The sequence below is a fragment of the Triticum aestivum genome, chromosome 6B (assembly GCF_018294505.1).
Source record: "Triticum aestivum cultivar Chinese Spring chromosome 6B, IWGSC CS RefSeq v2.1, whole genome shotgun sequence".
Classification (NCBI taxonomy): Eukaryota; Viridiplantae; Streptophyta; class Magnoliopsida; order Poales; family Poaceae; genus Triticum; species Triticum aestivum.
Window position 1 is genome coordinate 412,971,629 of NC_057810.1, and position 12,005 is coordinate 412,983,633.

The window sequence follows — 12,005 nt, forward strand, 5'->3', positions numbered from 1 at the left end:
CCATAGCACTCACGCTTATCTTGCGTATTTTAGAGTATCCACTTTCACTTGTCTATGAACTGATATAAGCAACCCAGAAGTCCTTTTCCGCGGACACGGCTATTCGAATAGATGATGTTAACCCTGCAGGGGTGTACTTCTTCATACATGTTTCCACCACTTAGCGTCTGCACACGACATGTGCTCGGCAGACTTCAAGCGAAAGCCGACGTGGGTGTAGACCACGACCTACCTAAACACCTAAGTCTCTAGTCCAGGTTTATCGCCTATTCGGGTTCCATCCATGAGGAGATCCGGCCGGAGTTTCGCTCACAGCCCCAAACGATGTGAACAGGGTTCCGTGACACCAAACGGGTGCCCGGTTTACCCGGCCACGTGCCTACCGCATCACAGCCCACCCCTACGGTCAGCGCTGTCCACGGCCTCCAGCATACTACAAACACCAGAAACTACTTGCAACTCCTGGACAGAGGACTAGGGTGAATAAGAAGTCGAGCGGGGTCATATTTCAGGGCCCAATGTATGGTAGTAGCTGAATCATGGATCACAAACACAGAACTCAGTTCCTGAGGACGGCTTCAATGAGACAACCCACCATGTACTCCTACATGGCCTCTCACCGCTACCTTTACCAAATCGTGTTCACACGCTTAGCTCACACACAGTAGGACATGTTCACACGCCTCTGATTCATCCCCGATGAATCAGACCTGACTCAACTCTAAGCAGTAGCAGGCATGACAAACAAGCATGAAAGAGTAGGCACATCAGGGCTCAAACAACTCCTACTCATGCTAGTGGGTTTCATCTATTTACTGTGGCAATGACAGGTCATGCAAAGGATAAAGGGGTTCAGCTACCGCAGCAAGTAACAGATGAATCGGTGTTGTCCTAATGCAGTAAAAGAGAGCAGGAGCGAGAGAGTAGGATTGTATCGGAATGAACAAGGGGGTTTTGCTTGCCTGGCACTTCTGAAGATAACATTGAGTCTTCATCAGTGTCAACGATCACATCATCGGTATCACGTCTATCGAGAGGGGACAAATACCGGCAACACAGAAGGGAACACAATCAATGCAATGCACAATATGATGCATGGTCATGACATGGCAAAATGAATGTGTTATGAGCTAATGCAACTAGCAATAGATTAAATGAAGTTGGTTTGAATACAAGATTCAAATTCAAACTCCATATGTGATTATTCAAATGCCATTCACTTCATTTGTCCTAAACAGTAGTGATAAGTTGTTCTAACATGCATGAAAATGGTACAGATGGATTCCTTGAATTTTTCTGATAATTTTTCATATATAATTTATTTAATTTGGAGTTACGGTTAATTTTCTATGATTTATTGAAGTTTTAGCTATTTTCTGGAAATAATAAATCATTTTTGATTTATTTTAATTCCAGAAACAAATACTGCGTCAGCATGACGTATTAGTGACGTCAGCAGGTCAACGTGGCTGGTCCAGGTCAAACCTGACGGCTGGGACCCGCACGTCAGTGTAACAGGCAGGGACAGAGGCTGACTGGTGGGTCCGGTCAATGCTGACATGGCAAAGTCAACGGTGACAGGCGGGGCCCTCTGAGATTAGTGCTAATTTAACAGAGAGGTTAAATTAATTAATTAGGCACGGGGGCCCACTTGGCAGTGGCTCTAGTGGGTGATTAGCGGGGTGTTTACGTCCTAATTAAGTGGCCACGTCGGCGAGTGACGCCGGCGACCACGGCGACGGCGAGACCTCGCCGGAGTTGCTCGGGACGGCGCTACGGCCCGCGGCTGGTCGCGCTGAGGGCACCAAGAGTGAGCCCGTGCTCCCGCGCATCTAGGGGGACCCACGAGAGGGCGTGGGGTGGCCGGAGTTGAGCGCGGCATCGACCCCGGCGGCGGCCGGAGCTCGGGGGTTCGCGGGACCGGCGCTGCGGTGTGCAAACAAGACGGTTGTCGCGCTAGTTTTACTCTACGGGACGCAACGAGTGCAACGGACGCATGCGTGGGACCAAAAGGTCACCGGAGCTTCACCGGCGACGAGCCCGTGCGGCGGAGCGTCTCGGCTCCGGTGGAGGGAGCGGCTAGGGGGCGAATTAGGCAACGAGGCATGGGGGAAACGATGCAGCGGCTCACCGCGGTTCTTCTGGTGCTGCTGGCGAGGCAGGGGAGGCACGGGGTCCGGCGAATCGACGGCGGCGGTCCTCGGTGGCCGAGGAGGGGAAAAGCGTCGGGACGGCGCTTCGGGGCTTCTCCGGTCGCGTGAGTCGACGGGAAGGTCGAGGGAGGCACTGCGGAGCTCAGGAGCACGTCGGGGAGGAGAGGGGGTGGCGGTGGCCATGGGTACGGCGACGATGACGGCGAGCTCCGCTCGGTGGTGTGCGCGAGAGGGAAGCAGAGGAGGGAATGGGGTCCAGGGGGAGAGAGGAGAGGTGCAGGGGGCGAGGGGGAGTGCGTGGCGTCTCCGGGCGTCGAGGAGGGAGGCAACCAGGCAGGAGGTGGCCAGGGGGGGAAGCAGGAGGTGGCCGAGGCCTCTCGGGCGCGCGCCACGCCTCGCCTCTGTTCGTCCTCCTGGCAGAGGAGGAAGAGGACAAGGGGGAGGAGGTGGGCTGGGCCGGCTGGGCCGGCCAGATGGAGCTGGGCCAGGCTCTGGTGGGCTGCACGGTAAGGCCAGGTAACCTTTGCTCTTTTTATTTTTTTCTGTTTGTTTTATTTAATTTATTTTGCCACTGTTTTGAATTTTAAACAAATTCAAACAATGCCAAAAACTCCTCTGAATAATTTTATTTGGCTAGATGGACTTTTCCAAAAGCTCATAAAATATTTCAGGGGTATTTGAAATTATATTCTAATTATATGAATATAATTCAAATTCAAATAGCTAATGATTTAAATTCAAAGTCCCAAAAATAAATCCTTAAAAATGTTCAATATTTTGGTTGGGACCAGAACCCTTACCAAAAATTATCAAACATTTAAGAAGAGCCTTTTGGAGCAATGAATAAGATTTCTAGGGTTTTTGCCCCTCTTTTATTTAGGGTTTTGAGGCTTCCAATATTCCTCAATTCAAGTTTCAAAATATAGACATGATGCACACATGAAGCTAACCTAGAGCAATGCCTGAAGCTAGGGATGTGACAACTCACCCCCACTAAACAAGAATCTCGTCTCGAGATTCAAGCGTAGGGTAGGATGAAGGGGAAACGCAAACTAGTATAATCTTCACGATCCAGGTTGCACTTCAAATGAACGTTGATTTGAACACCATCTTTGTCTTGTCGTCTTGCTCTGAGAACTCCAGCTAATCATGACAAGAAGAGGAAAGGAAAACTCTGGAAGGATCGGTCTTCTCGAAGATCGAACAACTCAGGATTAACTCCCGGAATGAGACATAACAGCATCTCTCGAGCTGAGAGACGAAGTACACATCCATAGGAATTGGAGTGAAGCAGATGACGAGGTTCGCTAGGTAGACAACAATTCCACACCTAAGAAGGTGGTAAACGATTGTCAACGTAGCGAGGAGTTGAGTTGCCATGATACCATAACGATGCACCTTAGGGAAGGTGACTTGTGGATATATCCCCTTAAGTGGCAAAAAGAATTACTTTTGATTCAGAGATCATTGAAACTCTTCATACCAGCCTAAGGCAATTCACAACGATCGTTTGGAAGGGGTCGGTAGAATGGCATACTTGGACTTGGATGATGTGGATTACCTTGTTGAAGACAACGTAATGGATGAATTTCCTTGCCACCGGAAATGGAAGAGACCCATGGTAGGATGGCACATTGGCAGTGCAAGCTAGGAACAAAATGCAAATGCTAGGAATGATTCTGGTAACTGGGGAAGAACCCAACAATAAAGAGTGAATTCACTGTTTGAATAGGTCATAGCATTGCCGAGGAAACTGAGAGCAAACCCAGTTAGTGCCGATGATAACACGTAGCGCTTGTGCGTGCTCTCAAGAACTTGAGCATTTCCACATTCATCAAGGTTTTACTAATATCCGTGTCAAGGATCTGGTAACACAACTTACTACCATGATGAATGGTGATGGAGGATGCAGATGCAAAGGAAGATAACACCTTCTCAAATTTCACCCTTGGCGGGGCCAAGGAAATAAAATCTGGATGATCGACCGAGAGACATTTAGCACTCCGCTTCTAATGTTCTCCTTGATGTGCTAGCGTAATCCACCCATAGATATGGTTTGATATCTAGAACATCAAGTAAAAGGTCGGACTTCGGAACACAGAAATCCATAGGGGCAACTAGGGAGTAAACCCTACGAAATCCCTATGGGGAGGTGGCCAACTTCTCCAATCAAGATATTATAATAACAGGTCTTCCGGCTGGGTGTGTTGGCCACGACATCCACTTTACCGGTTATCGCGCGACCAATATTATAATTCTTGGGAAATATTCCAACCATCATATCTGCCTGAGATTCAGATCTGGTTGGTGTCAGGATATTCCAGACTCATCGAGTCTAGGAAGAAAAATGAAAGTTTGCAACACAAATCGACGAGATGACGTTGCGAGATTCTCGGGAAATGAACTGCGATAGTAAGCTCCAAAACATGAGCTGGTTCTGCTACAAACATGTGAACACATTGTCCCAGACAAGCATGACCACAAAGTAGTCTTATAATACAACACTACCGAGTTCAGGAGGGGGAACCATCAACGAGGGTATCGAAGTCTTGTGCATTACCATGGATTAACACTTAACTCCTTTTCTCGAACAAATCAGTCAGTGGCTTGGGGTGCTACGGAACACATATGGAATGGAGGTTGCAAGTCTCCGAACCACAGAATACTTTCGCACGTATGCATGACTGATTTGGGATGATTCCAAAGGAAACAACATTGACTTTCTCGAATCCACGGCGGCAACTTGCATCAGATGCACATGAATTAAAGGAAGTCACTACCTTCATCCAAACATAAGCTTCATGAGCTAGCATGAACAAATGCCTTCAAAAGTTTCCAACACTAACTTAATGTTCAACAAAATCATGGAGGAGATAAGGATGTTGTCAATGGGCTCAATAACAATTCATCTAGGTTTCCTTTTAAAAGGAATTCCATAGTTAAGTGAACACGGTGATAGCATTGGTCAGACCAAAGATGTAATGGTGTATGCTCGAGGGATCAACCACGAATAAGACAACATTACGAGCATCGTTGGTACTGATTTGATTTGACGATAGCCCACACTCAAATCAAAGGATTGATAAGACAATAGGTCCCGCAACTGATCACAAGGACCAATCGATGAAGATATCATCTTTCTTCAACACACACTACACAAGAATATCCCTTTGGAACGAACTAAGTCAGGCAAGCTTTTATCTTCCAACTCTCCAAGTTGTTGTCTAGCTTAACCAACTAGCTCAGGGATATCTAACACCGATTCTTGGAGAGAAGGTGGTTCACAAGAAACCAACTTGATTACGAGCTCAACATAACAGTCAGGTGACAGCCTGGTGATACTTTCGAGAAGATATTCGAAAAATCACGAACCACCGATATGTTACTAAGCTCGAGAACAATCTCGCTTTTGAGGGCAAGACGATATGATCAAATGAGTGAGGACTTGACAAGATCCTAACTCATCAATCGAAGGGTGCACCGAAATAAGGACTAGGTAGCACGATCAGTCTTAGAAGGATGATTCAAAAACCAACACGCTAAGAATGAAATTATTGTCCCTTAACTACCAAGCAATGAGGTTGCTGGGAGTATTGATTTCACACATCACAATTCATTTGTCGGTACTCCGGTTGCATCAACACGATGGCCGAGGAATGACTAATGATGGTGAGAAGTATTACTACGTCAAAATTCATGAAAGTTGGTGCAGTTCTCATGACAATTCTGACATGAAGGGGGTAATACTCCAAGGTAGAACAGAACCAAAAGCTGGATTGGCATTTGATCTGCGGAATACAACTACTTTGACCCAATCCTAGATATGGATGAGGTACTGGAGTTTGTTTCTCCTATTCATTCTAAAATAGAATGGCTTGGCGGACCACAAGGGTAATAGGCATCGACGAACGAATGCACGCATACTCTTGACTATCAATTGATAGGCGAGGGTCAGAAACAACTAAGATGGGACAACTCAAAAGAACATATGATTTTCTGAGTTGTGGATGCATGGATTAGCATGTCGAACGAAGTTCAACATATTTCTTCCGGATAACCCATGCAGAAAGGTAGAACTGGCAGAGTCACGATTTATGAATGGAGAACTCATCGAGAGCACTCTTGTTGTGATATTTCAGTTCAACGAGGAACTTCTGCCATAAGTAGTTCATGGTATTTGGAAGAAGAAGATACCACGGACTTCAAGGACTAACGCAAAGGTTACTAATATCCTAAAGGCACTAGCAATTACTATCAACATTAAGTAGGTAGAGTGAATCTCGGGTTCAAGAACCCAGGAACAGAATACCTATTACTAAGTAGCATCACGGGATGCTTTCGAGAATGATGGCCAGAATCATCACACTGGGAACACAAATCATGGCTAAATTACTAGATGATCCCCTAAGACACCTAGGGTCATAATAGTAACTCCAACATAATGTCAAGGCAATAGAATACCTCAACTCACTGATTAGTGTGGTTAATCTGGCCCATGGGAACATTGAAACGGGAAGAAAGGATTTGCAAATGCATCAGACTACTTAGAAACCTGGGATGACTCGGACAGCATAACGGCTGTAAATGCTCAGAAAAGATTTGAGACATTCACAAAAATGGTGGCATAACCACTCAGAAGCACAATATCAAGGTTTCGAGATCAACAATTAACATACGGAAGTAGTAGGAACTGAACTCAAGCTTAATCCAACAATCTTATAAGTCTACTGATTAGTAACACGTGATCCTGATAGAAAGAAGAAATAGCCTAGTTCTTAATCCCCGCAGGAAAGATAAGATGACTTAGATCAGAAGGCATAAGGTATAAGGAGTAAAAAGAGCCTTACGTTCCATCCCACAATCAATTCCCTTATATAACTAAAGAATTTCTAGACTCAACTTCGACCAGTTTGGCTTGGTAATCCTACAGGCAGTCAAGCTCTGATACCAACGCTGTCAGGACCCCGACTCAATGCCACATCGATCTAGCATGTAACACCTCATATCACTTTGCGGCCTCACGCACGGTATTCCCACGGGTGTCGCCTTACCTTTGCCCGGGACCGTTTGCGCCTTTTGGCACACGTATATGACAGTGTCGCTAGCATCCATATGATAAGGAGCCCGGGCTGACATGGCTAGTCGTAAACCCAAAGTGGCACAGACTTACAGGGACAGGCATCCATGACCCAGCATCGAACGTGTCGGTCATCAGCGAGTGAATCCAGGCTGTAGCACTGGGCTAGCAGGACTCCGGTGAACCGGGCTGTAGCGGGCTAACAGGACTCCGGTATTCATCGCGTGACATTTCCCCGAAGGGACAGACACAGGAACGAGGAAGGACACATGCCGGCCAGCCTAAGTGTTCCGGAGCAGTAGCAAGCTACCATGGCTCGGTGGAAACACTAGGAGACATTTCCCCGTAAGAGAGGCTACTAAAGATAAACAACTAGATGGTCAGATCCCACACATACCAAGCATTTCAATAACATACACACAATATGCTCGATATGTGCAAATACAACATGGCATCACAACATGACTCTACGACTTAAGTAATTTATTCAATAGGCTCCGAGGAGCGAGATATTACAAACATGGGTCTCATGACCCAACAATCAGAGCATACAAATCAAAGCACAAGCGGAAGCTATCATGTCTGGGTACAGACATCTATAAATGTAAAAGGCTGAGAAGCCTGACTATCTATCAGATCCTGCCGAGGCACAAGATCGTAGCTGAGGTAACAAGCTAAACGTCGAAGTCCACGTGGAACTACTAGTGAGACTGAAGTCTCTCTGCAAAAACATAAAATAGGCAAACGTGAGTACAAATGTACCCAGCAAGACTTACATCAGAACTAACTACATATGCATCATTTTCAACAAGGGGATGGTGGGGTTTAACTGCAGCAAGCCAGCTTTGACTCGGTGGCTATCCTAAACTACGACTGCAAGCGACTCTTTTGAGGTGGCGCACACGAGTCCACATATTCACCATATCAATACACCACTATGGATCCGCTCCCGTCTCCCTACGAGAACGCCATCCATAGCACTCACGCTTATCTTGCGTATTTTAGAGTATCCACTTTCACTTGTCTATGAACTGATATAAGCAACCCAGAAGTCCTTTTCCGCGGACACGGCTATTCGAATAGATGATGTTAACCCTGCAGGGGTGTACTTCTTCATACATGTTTCCACCACTTAGCGTCTGCACACGACATGTGCTCGGCAGACTTCAAGCGAAAGCCGACGTGGGTGTAGACCACGACCTACCTAAACACCTAAGTCTCTAGTCCAGGTTTATCGCCTATTCGGGTTCCATCCATGAGGAGATCCGGCCGGAGTTTCGCTCACAGCCCCAAACGATGTGAACAGGGTTCCGTGACACCAAACGGGTGCCCGGTTTACCCGGCCACGTGCCTACCGCATCACAGCCCACCCCTACGGTCAGCGCTGTCCACGGCCTCCAGCATACTACAAACACCAGAAACTACTTGCAACTCCTGGACAGAGGACTAGGGTGAATAAGAAGTCGAGCGGGGTCATATTTCAGGGCCCAATGTATGGTAGTAGCTGAATCATGGATCACAAACACAGAACTCAGTTCCTGAGGACGGCTTCAATGAGACAACCCACCATGTACTCCTACATGGCCTCTCACCGCTACCTTTACCAAATCGTGTTCACACGCTTAGCTCACACACAGTAGGACATGTTCACACGCCTCTGATTCATCCCCGATGAATCAGACCTGACTCAACTCTAAGCAGTAGCAGGCATGACAAACAAGCATGAAAGAGTAGGCACATCAGGGCTCAAACAACTCCTACTCATGCTAGTGGGTTTCATCTATTTACTGTGGCAATGACAGGTCATGCAAAGGATAAAGGGGTTCAGCTACCGCAGCAAGTAACAGATGAATCGGTGTTGTCCTAATGCAGTAAAAGAGAGCAGGAGCGAGAGAGTAGGATTGTATCGGAATGAACAAGGGGGTTTTGCTTGCCTGGCACTTCTGAAGATAACATTGAGTCTTCATCAGTGTCAACGATCACATCATCGGTATCACGTCTATCGAGAGGGGACAAATACCGGCAACACAGAAGGGAACACAATCAATGCAATGCACAATATGATGCATGGTCATGACATGGCAAAATGAATGTGTTATGAGCTAATGCAACTAGCAATAGATTAAATGAAGTTGGTTTGAATACAAGATTCAAATTCAAACTCCATATGTGATTATTCAAATGCCATTCACTTCATTTGTCCTAAACAGTAGTGATAAGTTGTTCTAACATGCATGAAAATGGTACAGATGGATTCCTTGAATTTTTCTGATAATTTTTCATATATAATTTATTTAATTTGGAGTTACGGTTAATTTTCTATGATTTATTGAAGTTTTAGCTATTTTCTGGAAATAATAAATCATTTTTGATTTATTTTAATTCCAGAAACAAATACTGCGTCAGCATGACGTATTAGTGACGTCAGCAGGTCAACGTGGCTGGTCCAGGTCAAACCTGACGGCTGGGACCCGCACGTCAGTGTAACAGGCAGGGACAGAGGCTGACTGGTGGGTCCGGTCAATGCTGACATGGCAAAGTCAACGGTGACAGGCGGGGCCCTCTGAGATTAGTGCTAATTTAACAGAGAGGTTAAATTAATTAATTAGGCACGGGGGCCCACTTGGCAGTGGCTCTAGTGGGTGATTAGCGGGGTGTTTACGTCCTAATTAAGTGGCCATGTCGGCGAGTGACGCCGGCGACCACGGCGACGGCGAGACCTCGCCGGAGTTGCTCGGGACGGCGCTACGGCCCGCGGCTGGTCGCGCTGAGGGCACCAAGAGTGAGCCCGTGCTCCCGCGCATCTAGGGGGACCCACGAGAGGGCGTGGGGTGGCCGGAGTTGAGCGCGGCATCGACCCCGGCGGCGGCCGGAGCTCGGGGGTTCGCGGGACCGGCGCTGCAGTGTGCAAACAAGACGGTTGTCGCGCTAGTTTTACTCTACGGGACGCAACGAGTGCAACGGACGCATGCGTGGGACCAAAAGGTCACCGGAGCTTCACCGGCGACGAGCCCGTGCGGCGGAGCGTCTCGGCTCCGGTGGAGGGAGCGGCTAGGGGGCGAATTAGGCAACGAGGCATGGGGGAAACGATGCAGCGGCTCACCGCGGTTCTTCTGGTGCTGCTGGCGAGGCAGGGGAGGCACGGGGTCCGGCGAATCGACGGCGGCGGTCCTCGGTGGCCGAGGAGGGGAAAAGCGTCGGGACGGCGCTTCGGGGCTTCTCCGGTCGCGTGAGTCGACGGGAAGGTCGAGGGAGGCACTGCGGAGCTCAGGAGCACGTCGGGGAGGAGAGGGGGTGGCGGTGGCCATGGGTACGGCGACGATGACGGCGAGCTCCGCTCGGTGGTGTGCGCGAGAGGGAAGCAGAGGAGGGAATGGGGTCCAGGGGAGAGAGGAGAGGTGCAGGGGGCGAGGGGGAGTGCGTGGCGTCTCCGGGCGTCGAGGAGGGAGGCAACCAGGCAGGAGGTGGCCAGGGGGGAAGCAGGAGGTGGCCGAGGCCTCTCGGGCGCGCGCCACGCCTCGCCTCTGTTCGTCCTCCTGGCAGAGGAGGAAGAGGACAAGGGGGAGGAGGTGGGCTGGGCCGGCTGGGCCGGCCAGATGGAGCTGGGCCAGGCTCTGGTGGGCTGCACGGTAAGGCCAGGTAACCTTTGCTCTTTTTATTTTTTTCTGTTTGTTTTATTTAATTTATTTTGCCACTGTTTTGAATTTTAAACAAATTCAAACAATGCCAAAAACTCCTCTGAATAATTTTATTTGGCTAGATGGACTTTTCCAAAAGCTCATAAAATATTTCAGGGGTATTTGAAATTATATTCTAATTATATGAATATAATTCAAATTCAAATAGCTAATGATTTAAATTCAAAGTCCCAAAAATAAATCCTTAAAAATGTTCAATATTTTGGTTGGGACCAGAACCCTTACCAAAAATTATCAAACATTTAAGAAGAGCCTTTTGGCGCAATGAATAAGATTTCTAGGGTTTTTGCCCCTCTTTTATTTAGGGTTTTGAGGCTTCCAATATTCCTCAATTCAAGTTTCAAAATATAGACATGATGCACACATGAAGCTAACCTAGAGCAATGCCTGAAGCTAGGTATGTGACACTATGTTGATTTGATTCAACTACATGCGTGAACATGTGCCAAGTCGAGTCACTCAATTCATTCGAAGGAGGATACCATCCCATCATACCACATCATAATCATTCTAATAGCATGTTGGCACGCAAGGTAAACCATTATAACTCATAGCTAATCAAGCATGGCACAAGCAACTATAATCTCTAAATGTCATTGCAAATATGTTTACCTCATAATAAGCTGAATCAGAAACGATGGAGTCATCATATTTACAAAAACAAGAGAGGTCGAGTTCATACTAGCTTTTCTCATCTCAATAAGTCCATCATATATCGTCATTATTGCCTTTCACTTGCATGGCCGGACGATGTGTATAATAATAAGAGTGCACGTGCATTGGACTAAGCTGGAAACTGCAAGCATTCAACTCAAGAGAGAAGACAAGGTAATATGGGCTCTAAGTTAAATAAACAATCATTCATTATAAGAGCCACTAAGCATTTTCAATATGGTCTTCTCGACCCCCAAAGGAAAGAAAAGAAAATAAAACTATTTACACGGGAAAGCTCCCAACAAGTAAGAAGAAGAACTAGAAATCTTTTTGGGTTTTCATTTTAATTTCTACTACAAGCATGGAAATTAAACTAACTAATTTTTTTGGTTTTCTTAACGTTTATCAAGCACACAAGAAGAA